General features: G+C 46.4%; 1 protein-coding gene across 1 annotated transcript in view; it reads left to right on the top strand.

Annotated features, from left to right (window-relative positions):
* Nucleotides 1-3,778: 3,778 nt before the first annotated feature.
* LOC148112435 (CYFIP-related Rac1 interactor A-like) overlaps nucleotides 3,779-15,156 on the top strand; it is a 28,989-nt gene continuing 17,611 nt past the window's right edge. The window contains exon 1 of the mRNA XM_087876744.1: nucleotides 3,779-4,020. The gene's annotated coding sequence lies outside the window, so the exon portion shown is untranslated. The remainder of the gene's footprint in view (nucleotides 4,021-15,156) is intronic.

Below are 15,156 nucleotides of genomic sequence, written 5' to 3'. Positions count from 1 at the left end.
AGAGAAAAGCTGGACTGCATGGGCATGCCCTACCTGTTCCCCCTCCCGCCCTGTTTATCCTCCATGCAAAAGAGACAGAAGCAGCAGCATCACTTCTATGGGGAAGCAGCGGGGGGGTCACTCTGCGGCTGCTCCTGCCCCTCAAGGGCTTCTGGGCACTGAAGGGCAGAAGAAGGAAAGATTCGGGTTCTTGGGATGGGGGGGCAACCGGGGGCCCTCTGACCTCAGCTCCCATCAGCCCAGCCACCTTGCAGAGGTTATGGGAATGGCAGGCCAACTTGCCAGGGGACTCCAGTCTCCCTCCTTTGTCTCTCCTTTTGCCCCCAGGCAGCCCGTCTCTCATTCAGGGGTTTCAAACCTCTGCTCTGGAAGAGTCTGGAAGACTCTGGTGAGTCTACGGCCTCTTCTCACATATCATATTCCACCTATAACCAGTGATGGGATTCAAATAATTTAACAACCGGTTCTCTGCCCTAATGACCAGCTGGGTAGGCATGGCTTGGTAGTCATGTGACCGTGTGGGCATGGCCAACTCAACATCACTCACGTCGATGGGCGCTTCGCCTTAGCTGTTACAATGTAATAAGGGTTAACCAGAGAGGCAGTTTCTGCAAGCAGGGCAATAAAGATTAGGCTAGAAACAACACCAGAATGTTTCCTTCCTGCCTTCCTTACAGGATTAGCCCTGTAAAGTGGGGAAAAAAAAGTAAATAAGATTTCTTCCAACAACTGGTTCTCCGAACTGCTTAGAAAGTTAACAACTGGTTCTCCTGAATAGGGGCGAACTGGCTGAATCCCACCATTGCCTGTAACATTATAAAGCAATCGTATTACAGGTAGTCCTCTACTTACAACCTTTTGTTTAGTGACAGTTCAAAGTTACAACAGTGCTGAAAAAAGTGACTTATGACTGTTTTTCACACTTACGACCATTGCAGGATCCCCATGGCCACTTTATCAAAATTCAGACACCTGGCAGCTGATTCATATTTATGACAGTTGCAATGTCCTGGGATCACATGATCACCTTTTGTGACACTCTGAGAAGCAAACTCCATGGGGAAAGCCAGTTTTACTTAATAGCAGTGTCTCTAAATTAACAGTTGCAATGGTTCACTTAGCAACTGTGGCAAGAAAGGTCATAAAATGGGACAAAACTCACTTAGCAACGATATCACTTAGCAACATGTTTTGGGCTCATAAGTCGAGGATTCGCTGTGATGTTCAAGCATAATTTTTAGAAACATTCAGGCGGCCACTGGATGGCCCAGGAAGATGAGCTGAAATCGCTTAAAGACAAGTAATTCAGGTAGCTAAAACGTTATGGGGCCACAGCCCTATTCATCTCTTTCACTGTGCACAGCCAGTCCTGGACCAGTCCTTCAGTGCTCATTAAAGCAACGGAGGCTGCCAGTCAGAAGATTTGCCATTCCCACCTGCAAAGTTTTACCGACCTGGGAAGGACGGAAGGCTGAGTCCACCTTGAGCTGAGTCCACCTTGAGCTGGTGAGAATTGAACTGCTCAACTGCTGGCAGCTGATTTACAGGTAGTCCTTGGCTTATGACTGCAAGGGAGCGCAAAATCTCCACTGCTATGCAAGACAGATCTTGAGGGAGTTTTGCCCATTTTATGACCTTTCCAGTTGTTAAGTGAATCACTGCCATAGTTAATTAAGTAACATGGTTGTTAAGTGAATCTGGCTTCCCCATTGACTTTGCTTGTCAAAAGGGCGCAAAAGGGGATGACATGATCCTTGGACACTGCAATTGTCACAACTGTGAACCAGTTGCCAAGCATCCAAATTTTGATCAAGTGACTCTGGGTATGCTGCAACAGTGGTGAGAAAAATTGTCATGTCACTTTTTTCAGTGCCGTTGTAACTTCAAACAGCCATTGGCTGTAACAACCACAATGGTTGTAAGTTGAAGACTACCTGTTTGCCAGAATCTGCCCCCTTGGATCTAATTTTGCTTTTCTCTTCTCTCCTCCTTCCCTCCCTCCCTCCCTCCCTCCCCTCGGCCCGACAAGCAAATGCACCTTTTCCTTGTCTCTGGGCAATGCCTGGATTGAGCCTGGTTTGCTGAATTTTCAGGTGGGAAGAGCAGACGGTGGTCAGCTTAGATGGATGAGATGAAAGAGCAGCTTTCAAGGCAGGCCCCAGGAGCAACCAGGGGATCCCTTTGCTTGAGGAAGGGTGCTTGGAACACCCCTTTCCCCTTCCTTTCCTCCCCAGGATTTCCTAAGCTGTTCCCAGCCTTTGGTGTAATCTTCTTGTGTAGGCTGCGGATTCTTGCTTTGTTCATTGAATTTCAGGTGGCTACAGTTGCTTCTAGAATCTAGACCCTTTATGTTTTCTTCTAGTAATAGATATTAATTTACATTTGATACATATATAGTTTAGGTCTTCTGTGGGGATAAGCTTGATATATTTTGCAAGTCATTATAATGTCAGTCTCTATTTTCATGGGGTTTTTTTGTTAAAAAATTTAAAAATTATAAAAATTAATATTTTCCCCGTTGCAAAGTGTTACCATATTTTTTTGCTCCATAAGACATAAGACGCATTCCTGTTTTTGGCCTCTGTATGCCCCATCTTCAGCCTCTGGGTGCACCATTTTTGGCCTCCATTGTGGAGGCTGAAAACGGGATGCACAGAGACCGAAAACGGCCAAAGGGTGGGGTTGGCAGGTGGGCGGGGCTTCGGAAATATTTGCTCCATAAGATGCACAGACATTTCCACCCACTTTTGGGAGACAAAAAAGTGTGTCTTATGGAGCGAAAAATACGGTAATTTACAATCATTTACAAAAGTTCTTGGCCCTTTGTTCTCTGAATAACAGAGAACAAAGAATAACAGAGTTGAAAGTGATTTTGGAGGTCTTCTAGGCCAGCCCCCTGTTCAAGTAGGAGACCCAAGACTATTTCAGATAAATGATTGATTGTCCAATCTCTTTTTAAAAACCTCCAGTGACAGAAAACCCACAACTTCTGGAGGGAAGCCATTCCAGATTGTTCTGTCAGGAAATTTCTCCTTAATTCTAGATTGACTCTCTCCTTGATTAGTTTCCATCCACTGTTTTGTGTCTTGCCTTCAGGGGCTTTGGAGAATAGGTTGACACCCTCTCTTTTTTGTGGTATCCCTTTACTATCGGAAGACTGCTATCCTGTCGCCCCTGGTTCTCCTTTTCATTAGACTAGACATACCCAATTCCTGCAACCGTTCTTCACATATTTTAGCCTCCAGCCCTCTAATCATCTTTGTTGCTCTTCTCTGATTCTTTTTCCAGAGTCTCAACATTTTCCCCACATTGTGGCGACCAAAACTGGCTGCAGGGTTCCAAGTGTGGAACACTTACCAAGGCCTTCTAAAGCGGTATTAACCCTTCAGGTGATCTCCATCCTGTCCCTCTGTTGATGCAGCCTAGGGTGGCCTCGGCTTTTCTGGCTCCTGCCTCCCACCGCTGGCTCATATTTAAGTGATTGTCCACTAGGACTCCAAGATCCCTCTCGCAGTCGCTGCTGTTGAGCCAGGGGCCACCTATTCTCAACCTGTACATTTGGTTTTTCTTTTTCAGTGGCTGAAGGCAGCCTCACACCAATACACCGACTCTGCTGGCTTCCACTGGGCACGAGCAGAGATTGCGTCTCGGCTGCAAAGCGCATGAGACTGGATGACCTTTGGGAACCCCGGCATCTCTCTGAATTCCTCCCTTCTTGGGCTCTGGGCGGCTGGCCCCGGCAGGCAAGGGTTAATCTGCCCCGGCTCCCTCGCACCGCAGACGTCAGCAGGGCTGGAGCAGAAGGGGAGGGGGCGCGTGGGGGTCTGGGGGGGGCATGTGATGCGCCGAGCCCGCGCGAAGCAGCTGCACCAGCACCAGCACCGGCACCGGCACCGCGCCCTCCCCGAGCCCAGCCCGCCGCGCACCCGCGCTCTCCGCCGGCCCATCTGCGAGCGAGGAGCAGCAGGACCCCCGCCGTCCGACCTGCGCCTTGGCCTCGTCCACGACCTCCGTGCAAAGGTGGGCACCTCGCCCCTCGGCCGGCGATGGGGAGGCGGGCAGGGCGGCGGCAGCCGGGATTCTGGGGGCGTCCCGGAGCTGCGGACTCGGTCGGGGACGAAAGTGGTTCCGCAGAGCGGCGGGGCGGGAGGATTCCTTGGGCGCCCCTCGCTCCGCTGCGGCCGAGCCCCGGCAGCCCCGGCTCCCTCCTCGTTGCCGAAGAGCGCAGCATGCTCAGCTGCCCGCCCCTTTGGGGACCGAGCCTTGCCGGGGATTCTCCTTCGTTGTCGCCTCTGTGAAATGGGCCGCTGCGGATTCCGCCCCTCCCCGCTTTGCCTGCGGAGACAGGAAATAAGACCCCCGCTCCCCTCCAAGAAGCCCCCAGAATTTGCCTGCCGGGGAAGTTCGCAGAGAGCGGCTGCCTCTCCTTCCAGCAGCCCCGGGCGCAGGGAGCAGCCCAGGATGAGTGGAGCAGGCAGGGGCTCCCCCAAAACCTCTGCCTCCCAAAGGGGCCGGGAAGTGGCCAGCCTCGAGCAGGGCTCCTCCCTCCCTCGGAGAGGGCTCACCAGAGGTAACCTTCAGCGCCCCCAAACCCACCCGCCGCCTCTGGGGCGCTTGGAGGGATCGATCCCCAAAGTCTGCTGCAGCAATGAAGGGAGGTTTCTGTGGGGGGATCGGAGAAAAGGCCGGGTGAGGGGGGGACACTCCGGAGACGGGATCCTGGAGTAGCTGGTCCTGGTCTGAGCCAGCCAAGTGTTCCTTGGGCAGGTAGGTGAGGAGGAGCTTGCCGGTGGGGGATAGAGGTACCCTGGGCCAAGGTAGAAATGATCTTAGCCAACCGGGGTAAATCTAGGGCTACTGGAGAGGATTCTGCCTGGCAAGATCCTTGGAGATCTTCCCTCTACAAGGGAAACAGCCCTGCGGAGACCCCATTAAGAATAAAGAGAAAATCTCCCTCAAAGCCCACAAGCTCTGGCCTGGCTTAGCTGCTCATTGATGGAATTTGAATGAGGGAGAGCAGAGCTTTGCATTTCTTTAAGAGTCTTCTTGGGGAGGGAAGGTGGACCTCTCTTCTCCGCACCCTCGTCTGGCGGCCCAGCTTCCCTTGCAAGAGTGTAGAGCATTCAGGCTGTGATGCTGCCAGCAGGGGCTCTGGCTCTGCCCTGTGTCTGCAACCTCTGGGTGCACCAGACTGGCACAGAGACTGGCCGCTCTCCTGCTGGGTAGCAGGACTTAAAGACTGTCCTGAAGAGGAGGGAAGTGGGGAAGGCTGGGCAGGAAAGGCAAAAGGACTCCACCTGTGGAGCAAGCATCCCCTTGGCCTCAACTCCTGCCAAAGGCAGCGGGCACACAGAGCGTGGTCCGGCCTCTGCTGGACTCACTCAGGGGAGGGACCATAGGGCCTCAAACTCTCTTCCTGCTAGGAGCTTTTTAGAAATTCAGTAGAGGATGTATTTATTTGCCTCACATGGATGCTGTTGAATCATAAAGGCCTGGGGCAGCTAACAATTTCATCCTAAAATAAAAACATCCACAAAAAAGAATTAAAAAAAAGAAAATCCATCCCAAATACACCAAAAGTACACACAAGCAGGAGTGGTTAGAAAGTCAAGATGGCAGCCGGAATGGCACAATTGGTGCTCTGCCCATTTTTTGTGCATGCATGCAGAAATTGGGGGGAGCTTCACTTGTGCTGCCATGACTACCCTCTTTTTAAAAAAAAAAAACCCAACCTTTTTTTTAACCACACCCTATAAACACAAAGGAGAATCAAAATAAAAAGCAGAAAATACCAAAGTCACATTCTTGGGAAGCCCCACTTCAATCAGCACCACCTCCTCCTGAACAGGTGGGATGGAACAGACGGGACCTGTCCATCTTCTCAGAGGGTGGAGCTGGCTGAAGGGCATAGGGGGGCATATGTGGGGAAAGGCTGCTCCTGGGCCCCACCAAAGAATACTCGCAGGGAGACAGGAGCTGGAGGGGATCCTCTCTGCTCAGTCTGGTCAGACAGGTGGAGGAACATGGGAGACGGTGTTCCCCTAGCCTAGATGACTGGTCTGGAGCCCTCTAGGTCTTCCCCCTAAGTGGTGTTCTGGGCTCTGGATGAGAGAGAATAGGGTTTGTCCTCCTCCTGGGTGACATTCTCTTGGTTATTTGGGGAGGGCTTTCATTAGATCCTCAAGGTCTATTGCTTAACGCATTGTAAGCTGCCCTGAGTCTCCGGAGAAGGGCGGCATATAAATCAAATTAAAAAAAAAAAAAAAAAAGGTCGTCCCCATCTTCTCTCCCCATGGCTGAAACTATCCAGGGCCTTCACTGCCTCCAGATTCTCAATCATCTTAGCTGCCATTTCCAGAAAGTCTCCCAAACATTCTGTCTATTAAGTTGACAGCAGTCTTGCAATCTACTAATGTTATTTGATAAAAAAAGGAAATAAAATTAGTCTGGCAAGTTTTATTTTTAATCAATGCATGCTCACTTTTTTTGTAATTAGTGTGTTGCTTACACAGTGATTTCTTTAGTTGTAGCACTTTCTTTAGCACTGATGACAGGTTGCCTGTTTTTGTCGTTCCCTGGGGTTCCTCTTCCTTTCTTTGAAGACAAGGGAGAGCATCCTCTTTCTTCCAATTATCTTCTTTCTGGAACGTTGCTTCGTGCGTCAATCTTATAATATTTCTTTTCTCCAGAAAATCTTCATTGTCTCTTATACTGAAAGGTGGTCACTCACTGGGCCATGTCCTTGTTTCATTGAGTCAACCAACTGCCACAACTCTTTGTCTTCTTGCAGGGTGCAGCTGCATTCACTCTGCTCTTGGAGGTCTCCCCTTTTGCCCCCTGTTCAACGTGGCCTCATTTTCCTCTCTTGAAAGCTCAGAAATGATTATTGTTTCTTCAAGAGGCCCAGAACTGTTTTGGTTACAGCAGTGGAGAATATCATCTGCACTCTCATTTTTATGGGTCATTCTTATGAACTCAGGAGCCCCTTTGCTTAATTCTCTTCATTTTGAAAAGTTTCTTCTCTGCTCCGTTGTATTTCATTTGGCGTAATAAATCTTTGTCCTCCCTTATCAGTTGATGGGGCCACCTGGTCTTCTGTGCTTTTTCTTCCAGCACAGCTAGAAGTTTAATTTCAGGCAGGAATCCAGATATGCCTGACAAACATAGTTTATGATTGGAAAGTTGTATTTGTTCATCTTCATTTCTGCTTCTTTGGTTTCGTTTGTTTTTGTTAAGATTCCCTCCTCTTTTTGGCTTCTGCTTACCTGGTGTATACTCTTAATAGAGGAAATTGTGACAGCTTCCCTGCCCCATTTCTATTAGCTCACTCGGTTGCTCAAAAAACAGCTGACCTATATTTTGCCTTTTCCTCTGCTGCAGCCTCTGTCTGTTGGCTCAATAGGGAGCAGCCATTCAGCCACCCCCAATGGGCAATTGGCGGCAACACCCCCACCATGGAAAAAAAGAAACCGCCTTTTCTCTCTGCAGTGTGCACAGATCTTGGTCTCTCCTCCCTTCCTCCTGTGGCTGACGAATTCCTGTTAGGGATTTAAAAGCTATCTAGATTCTTTTTATTCAAGTATTTTATTTCCCAAACTTCATCAAATGGTATTGAAAATCACACTTCTTCTGTTATTGGATAATTTTCCAACTGTTGGATTCCTAGGATGATGATATGAGAGGGCAAAATGCATTTCCCCCCTGTTAGCAGTTCTCAACCTTGGCAAGCTGAGTTAGGGTTAGTTGCCCTAAGTGAAAGACACAAATGTGGTTCCGTGATGGCCCTCGGGCCTCTTTTTTTTAAAAAAATAGGAAAATTAATGCAATAGCAGGTTTAACATTAAAATTAAATGATCACATACACACAGAATCTGAATTAAAACCTGTAAAAACAATTACCGTGCATCCGTTTTGAGGAAGGAAATACTTCCCTTAGAGATATTCTTTTGAATAAAACTACCATACTTTTATTCCTGAAATGACTTTTTTTCCCCCATTTTTGCTTTCTTTCCTCAGCATTTCACTATCAGTTACCAATGCCCTAAGAGTGAGCAGTATCACTTTCAGCTGGCATTCTTGCCAGTACAATCAATTCTTGACTCATAGATCTCAAGTAAGTTTAATTAGTTTCAGGGTTTTGTGGGGTTTTTTTGAGAATTGTTATGTACACCCTGTGGTGAATTTACTGGGTCGGGGGTGGTGGTGGTGTTTCAGTATTAAATACCATGAAGTAGAAGATGTTTTTGTTGTGTGTTTTTCACCAGATTCACTATGATGCACTTTTTCTCAGATGTCCCTGTCAGATGTGTCATCAAATCCTTTCCCTGTTTTTCTCATTGGCTCTGAAGTGTAAGCTTCAAAAGATTCACCCAGAGATCCTTTCACTTTTGCTTGACATTTATACTGTTCCATCCATCATTTCCTTCTCTGAGCACCTCCAGTTCTACAAAACTGCTGCAGCAATTGTTTCTTTCATCCACGCAAAACAACAACATTCCATCTCCTCAAATGTCAATCAGAATAGAGCTGGAAGGGATCTTGGAGGTCTTCTAGTCCAACCCCCCTCCCACTCAAGCAGGAGACCCTCTACCATTTCATATAAGTTGCTGTCTTGACTCTTCTTAAAAACCTCCAGTGATGGAGCACCCACAATTTCTGAAAGTGAGCTGTTCCACTGGTTAATTGTCCTCATTGTTAGGATGTTTCTCCTTAATTCAAGGTTGCTTCTCTTTGATTAGTTTCCAACCATTTTTTCTTGTCCTGCCTTCTGGTGCTTTGGAGAATAATTTGACCCCCTCTTCATTGTGGCAGCCCCTCAAATACTGGAATATTGCTATCATGTTGCCCCTAATTCTTCTTTTCTTTAGACTAGCCAAACCCAAAATCTGTAGCCGTTCTTTATATGGTTTACTCTCCCGGCCTTTGATCATCTTAGTTGCTCTTCTTTGCATTTTGTCCAAAGTCTCAAATTTTTTTTGCAATGTAGTGAACAAAACTGGATGCAGTATTCCAGGTGTGGCCTTACTAAGGCTTTATGAAGCGGTACTAATACTTCATGTGATTTGCATTCTATGCCTTTGTTTGTACAACCAAGGATTGTATTCGCTTTTTTGGCTTCTGCTGCACACGGCTGGCTCATGTTTACGTCATCATCCAGTAGGAGTCCAAGGTCCCTCTCACAGTGACTGTTTTTGAGCCATGTCCTTCAGGCTGTTCTTGTAGAACTCATTTCTTGGGGCCTGTTGATTCTCAGTCTCTTGTTTCCCATCCATGGGAAAACTTCTTCCCATAACTCCCATCTCCTCATCCAAATATACAACAGGATTTGCATCACCTCCTCCTCTGCCCTGTGCACTGGCTTAAATGGACAGCAGCTTTCCCTGCTCCTCTCCAGCCACAAAAGGCTGCACAGGGGATGAAGATGTGTCTGCTGCTGCTGGGTTCCCTTCGGGGCAGCCCCTCCCAGGCCCTGCCAGAGGACCCACAGTTGCAGGGCAGCAGACTCTGTGATGCTAAGAGAAGGGCCTGAGCAAGGGATGTCAGCGGCTCAGCCTGGCCACTAGTGGGGCTGAGAATGGCCACTGGCCCAGAGCGTCCATTAAAAAGTCTTAAGAAAGGAGAACCTGACAAGGGAACTTTTACACTGTTTATTAACACAATATTTTCAGAGCCATATGCCTCATTCAGAGCCATATGCCTCATTGTCTCATTCAGTCTAACATCGTCCAGTTTTGCATACAAGAATGCATTCCAGGGGCATTCCATAAACATGCTGAGTGTCAGGGAGACATCCTTGGCTTACATTTGGTCAGTGCTGAATCATTCCTTAAGCTTTCTGCATACTTTCAAGTATGCTTTGCTTCCATCACAAACCACTCCTGTGTAATTTATCATTGTACTTTCAGCCCCACAGAATTTTCGACAAGTCAAACCTCTTTCCTTAATCATTTCTTTCCCTAAACATTTTGCTCATTCTCTTCCTCACACCTTCCAGTCTGAATGCTGCTAAACCCAGGCAAGCATAAATGTCCACCAGGAAGTAAAAAAAAAAAAGAATCCCTATGGCAGCCCCACCATGTGATCAGAACACCCCCCCCCCCTTTTTGTGTGTGCTGTGGACACTCCTGCTGCAAGTGGGTGCGCTTAGCAAATGAAATCCCTCTCTAATTTGCACTCGGGATTCAAAAGGAATAAATGATAAAGAACCTAAATTAACAGAAAGAAGAAAGAAAAGAAAGAGAAGAAGGAGAAGAGGAGGAGGAGGAAGAGGAAAGAAGGAAGGAAGGAAGGAAGGAAAGAAAAAAGAAAGAAGAAAGAAAAAAAGAAAGAGAAAAAGAAAAGAAAAGAAAAAAGAAAAGAAAAGAAAAAGAAAGAAAGAAAACCTCAGAGGAAAGAAAGGATTCATAGATCTTAAGGAAGGGGTTCTAAACTGTAGAATAGAGTTAATAAATATATGCAGGGAAGTACAAACACAGGTTTCATTGTGAATGAAAGGGCTAAAACATAGGTCAGAAAAATGTCACCTAGTGTCATCTCAGTTGTTGTGTGTATATGAAAGTAGGAACTAATATTTATTAATGGCGTGTGATGTAAGGGGTAACTGTGATAGAGCTGGATATGAGTTTTGAGAAAAACAATGTCTCCCTGAATGAATGCAGTCCAGGAGAAATTTATTCCGTTGCTGCTGTGTCTTATGTGTGTCTGTGCTGTGAATGGGACGGGAGGGAATGAGGTGAGGTGAGGCGAGAGGTGGAAAAAGTCTCCTGACTGGGCTATTCAGAGACCCAGGAATGAAGGAGAATTGAGTATCTGCTTAGAAAAAAGCCTTTTGTTTCAGAGGGGTGATGAAAGCATCTGTCTGTTCCTGCATGCACGTAGCAAAGAAAGGAATTTAAATTTAAAAGCATAAGTCACTGTTAAATAGAAAGTTACGCACATAATCAACAGATTTAAAATGTGATCCTTAGAAATGTGGGTTCCCTTTTATTTAGGGGCGGAGGCTCTGGTACCCAGCTTCACTTGCATGGATTTGGTGACAGCTGATTGACCTGACCCTCATTCGCTTTAGGACATCTTGAGCGCAGAAGGACAAGCAGCCTGGCTTCTTAATGCAGCTGAAGTCTGTGCTCCTAGCAAAACTTTGGGCACACGTTCCTGAGCACCATTGACAGGTGCCTCATTTTTCTCCTAGCTAAGCAAACCTTTGAGTTATCTTCTTCGTGAGACCATTTGGAAGACAATAGTTCAAAAGCATTCACTTTTGGAACTTGGTCTAGCTGTCTCAGAGCACTTCCACCCGATTGTCTGAAAGATAACAAGACAGTATTCTTTTAAAATCTGCCCCAACTGGACTGAAAGTGCTTAAATATTGGTCAAAGGTGGTGGATCTCTAAGGAATGCTAAACGTCCAGGCAGGTCCTGCCAGAGGTCCCAATTTAGTCTCCTGAAGTTGAGAAGATCCTGTAGCTGCCCAATTCTTTCAAATTGTCATTGTTCTGGTAGGCTTCTCCTACAAATAGGTAACAAACCCCAAACCATTGCTTAGATTTGGGGTGCACTATATAATCATGAGTTTTGAAAGCAAGCTTGAAATCTTCTTGAGCAATATTTGGCTTTATTTTTCAATATACAAAGAGTTTTCAGATTTTTCTGTTGTTCTAAGCAAAGGGAAAAAAGTAGGATTAGTACTAAGACAATAACAGCTTCTTTGCAGCATCAATACTTCATTAACCCATCAGCAGCTTAAAATTCTCTTAGTTTATGGGAGTAACTTAGACTTTAGCATATCCAAGTTGAAGCAAGGCCAAATGGCTTTGTGACATGGGAAGTAATGTCACATGTGTTCCACAGGCACCGCCTGGTCTGGCAAAGAGAAAGAAAATGGTGAAACAAATAAAGGTCCCAATGGGTTGTTTGGGTCTTCTCTGAGACAAGGCAGTCCCAGCAGTGAGGTTGCCATGCTTTGAAAAGTTGGGTGAGACTGTTCAGCAGTGCCCATCAATGTTCTCTGCAAGCATAAAGAAATGGGTGTCCATGTAGATTGCTTAGATAATTGAGGGACTTCCTTGGCTTGAGGATGGCGAGCATTGGACTCCCAGAGTTCTAGATAAACTTTGATGAAACAAACAAAATAAAAATAAAAACCAGTAGGGCGTCAATTATATGGTTGTAGAAATCATCTTAACCTTTTTTTAAAAATCCCAACCCCCAGTTAGTTATACACAAACTAAATCAGGGGTGTCTGACTTTAGCCACTTTAAGACTTGTGGACTTCAATTCCCCAGCAGCCATGGGAGTTGAAGTCTACAAGTTTTACAGTTGCCAAGGTGGAATACCCTTCGACTAGATCAAATCACATATTTCACAAGTATTAACCACCCATCTCCCTTAGACAGAAGAAGGGATGTGAAATTATCCTTCTTTGCAAGCACATTTCTATACTGCCTTACTTCCTAAGACTCAAGGTTACATTGGAGAAGTTAAAACTGTAGTAACATCTAAATATAACATCATAGGAGTTAAAACTGGAGGTGCCCCAATATATGACCCAATAGCCTGTTTGAACGGGATAGTTTTAACTGCTTTGTAAAATATATGCAGACCCAGGAATCTAATCTGCCTTCCTCTGCCTCAGTTAGCTTCATGTGAGAATGGGACCCAGGTCAGCTTCTCTCAGGAGGAAGTACACAGGTAGAAATTTCCTGGCCAGGACCCTGCAAACCATGGGGTACCAAGCTGGGTAGGACTTTGAAGATTAAAACCAACATTTTGCATTAGGATGAGAAGCCTACTAGTGCCGTGTTTCCCCAAAAATAAGACCTATCCTGAAAATAAGGCCTAACATGTTTTCTGCGAGTGTGCCCAATATAAGCTCTACCCCCAAAATAAGCCCTACTTAAGTGCCTGCGAAGCCGGCCGCCTGCCCATTCCATCTGATTGCTTGCTGTGCCACCGATACAAGGTGAGGTGAGGCGAGGGGGTGGATGGAGCTATCCCACACGCACACCAGCTTACCTCATGACCCCCGCAGCCAGGCCATCCACACCCTGACATCTGCCTTGCTTCGTGGCAACGGCCCACTTCTTCTTCTGGCACTGGTGCATCACTTGGCCTCCTGCTCCAGTGCTGGAAGAAGAAGTGGGCTGGCGCCGCAAGGCAAGGCAGGTGTCGGGGTGTGAATGGCCTGGCTACAGGGGCCCTGAGGTAAGCCGGTGCAGGGCACATGGGGCAGCTCCATCCTCCCCCGCCTTGTGGTGGCAGCACTCAAAAGAAATAAGACACCCCCAGAAATAAGCCCTAGTGCTTATTTTGGAGCCCAAAAGAAAGTAAGACCAATTCAACACAGGTATTCTTAGTAACCAAAAATATTGCAAGGGAAGAGGTCAAAATAGTCAAGATGGTGGCTATGGACATTTGGTTAAAGCCCTGCTCTTTTTTTTTTTTTTTTTAATTGCAAAAGTTTTACAATTACATTTTCACCCCTTTTTCCCCCACCACCACCCACCCCAAACTTCCCAACCTCCCTAACCCTCCCTAACCCTCCCCTCCCCCCAGACTTCCCTATATTATACTCATATCTGGTAAAAAAAATTAAAAAAAACCCCTTAATATAAAACTTGTGTAAAAACTTGAACCTCCCCTTTATAATTTTTCTTTTTACCCTCATTACATTAAAATATTTCTAATACATTATTTTCAAATAAAATAAGCCCTGCTCTTTTTACTTGTGTCACAGTCATATAAAGGGTAAAGTTTCAGTTAAAATGCTACCACCATCATTTTGAGCTTTTTCACTCTTTACCAGTGGACCCCTCTCTCCTGTTAGTGACCACATTCATAAATCAGAAGCATCAGTCTTCTTTAATCCTTCCTCAAGATGCAGTGTCAAACCTTCACAGCCACACATTTCAACTGGTAAGATATGTTTTTGATATTTGTTGCCATGGAAATAGTATATTTTACAATCCTTTACAGTACAAACTCTTGGGTGTTTCACAGCATAAAAACAATATACCATCATCTGGTAATATTGCTGTTGTTATATATATATATATATACACAAAAGGCATATATAACAACAGCAATATTACCAGATGATGGGAATAGTCAACAGGACAAAAGGTGTACACCCGAAGGGGTTCCAACCATATTTGGTCCAACACCTGGAGGAGGAGACAGGTCTTTGAGGCCCTCTGGAACAGGGGTAGGTTCTAAATTTTTTTACTACCGGTTCTGTGGGCGTGGCTTATTTTGTGGGCATGGCTTGATGGTCATGTGACAATTATTTAGGATTTAGCAGAGGTACTGGTCTACCAGGCTTTTAACTGCTTACAGAGCTGTACCGATCTACCCATTTATTTTTGCAGGCACTGATCTATTCATTTGTTTTCTTTTACCACTGATCAGCTGCAGGACGGCCCTTTGAAGCCCCGCAGCAAGAGTTTAAACAGTTTTTTTCCCTCTAGCCATCAGCTGGGACTCAGGAGGCAGCAATAGATTGGGGGTGGGGCCAAATAAAAGGTAAGAATAACGTGGGGGGTGGGGGGTACGGAGGGGCACGGGTGGGCAGAACCGGTTCGGTGATGTCATATCGTCACCGCTACCGGCTCGGGAGAACCGGGCCGAACCGGGAGGAACCCACCACTGTTCTGGAATCATCAGATGGCAGGTGCCACAAGAGAGAAGGCATATTCTGGGGTGCCAATAGGTGGCACAGTTTGATCAAAGGAAGTGTCAGCCCTGGGCAGAAACCATAGCAGGCACTCCCCCAAGTAACCAGGCCCTGCGCTCTCTAGGCTTTATAGGTCATAACCAGGATCTGGAAGCAAAGTGGCCACCAGCACAGCTCATGAAGCAGGAGTGGTCAGCTGGGCAGTGCACCCTGCTTGGCGGAGGAAGTGTTGCCCCATCCAAAGTTAAAATGAATATCTCCAGATTTAGGAGGTGCTAATATCCACAGCCACTCGGTAGAATTGAATCGAGAGGGTTCCTCCTTGTCCAAACCTCCACATCTTCCAGGCACCAGAAAGAAACCTTGTCAGCCTCACTTGGCTGGCTTGGAGTCAAAAGATATAATTGTGCATAATCCATGTAGTGATTGTAGCAAAGCTGAAACTTCCAAAGGACCTCACACAGCAGTTTCATGTGGATCAGCGG

Source organism: Pantherophis guttatus, chromosome 10 (assembly GCF_059756535.1).
Source record: "Pantherophis guttatus breed Tessera chromosome 10, ASM5975653v1, whole genome shotgun sequence".
Lineage (NCBI taxonomy): Eukaryota > Metazoa > Chordata > Lepidosauria > Squamata > Colubridae > Pantherophis > Pantherophis guttatus.
The sequence above is the reverse complement of the archived record's forward strand: the minus strand, read 5'-3'. Positions and strand labels throughout refer to the sequence as shown.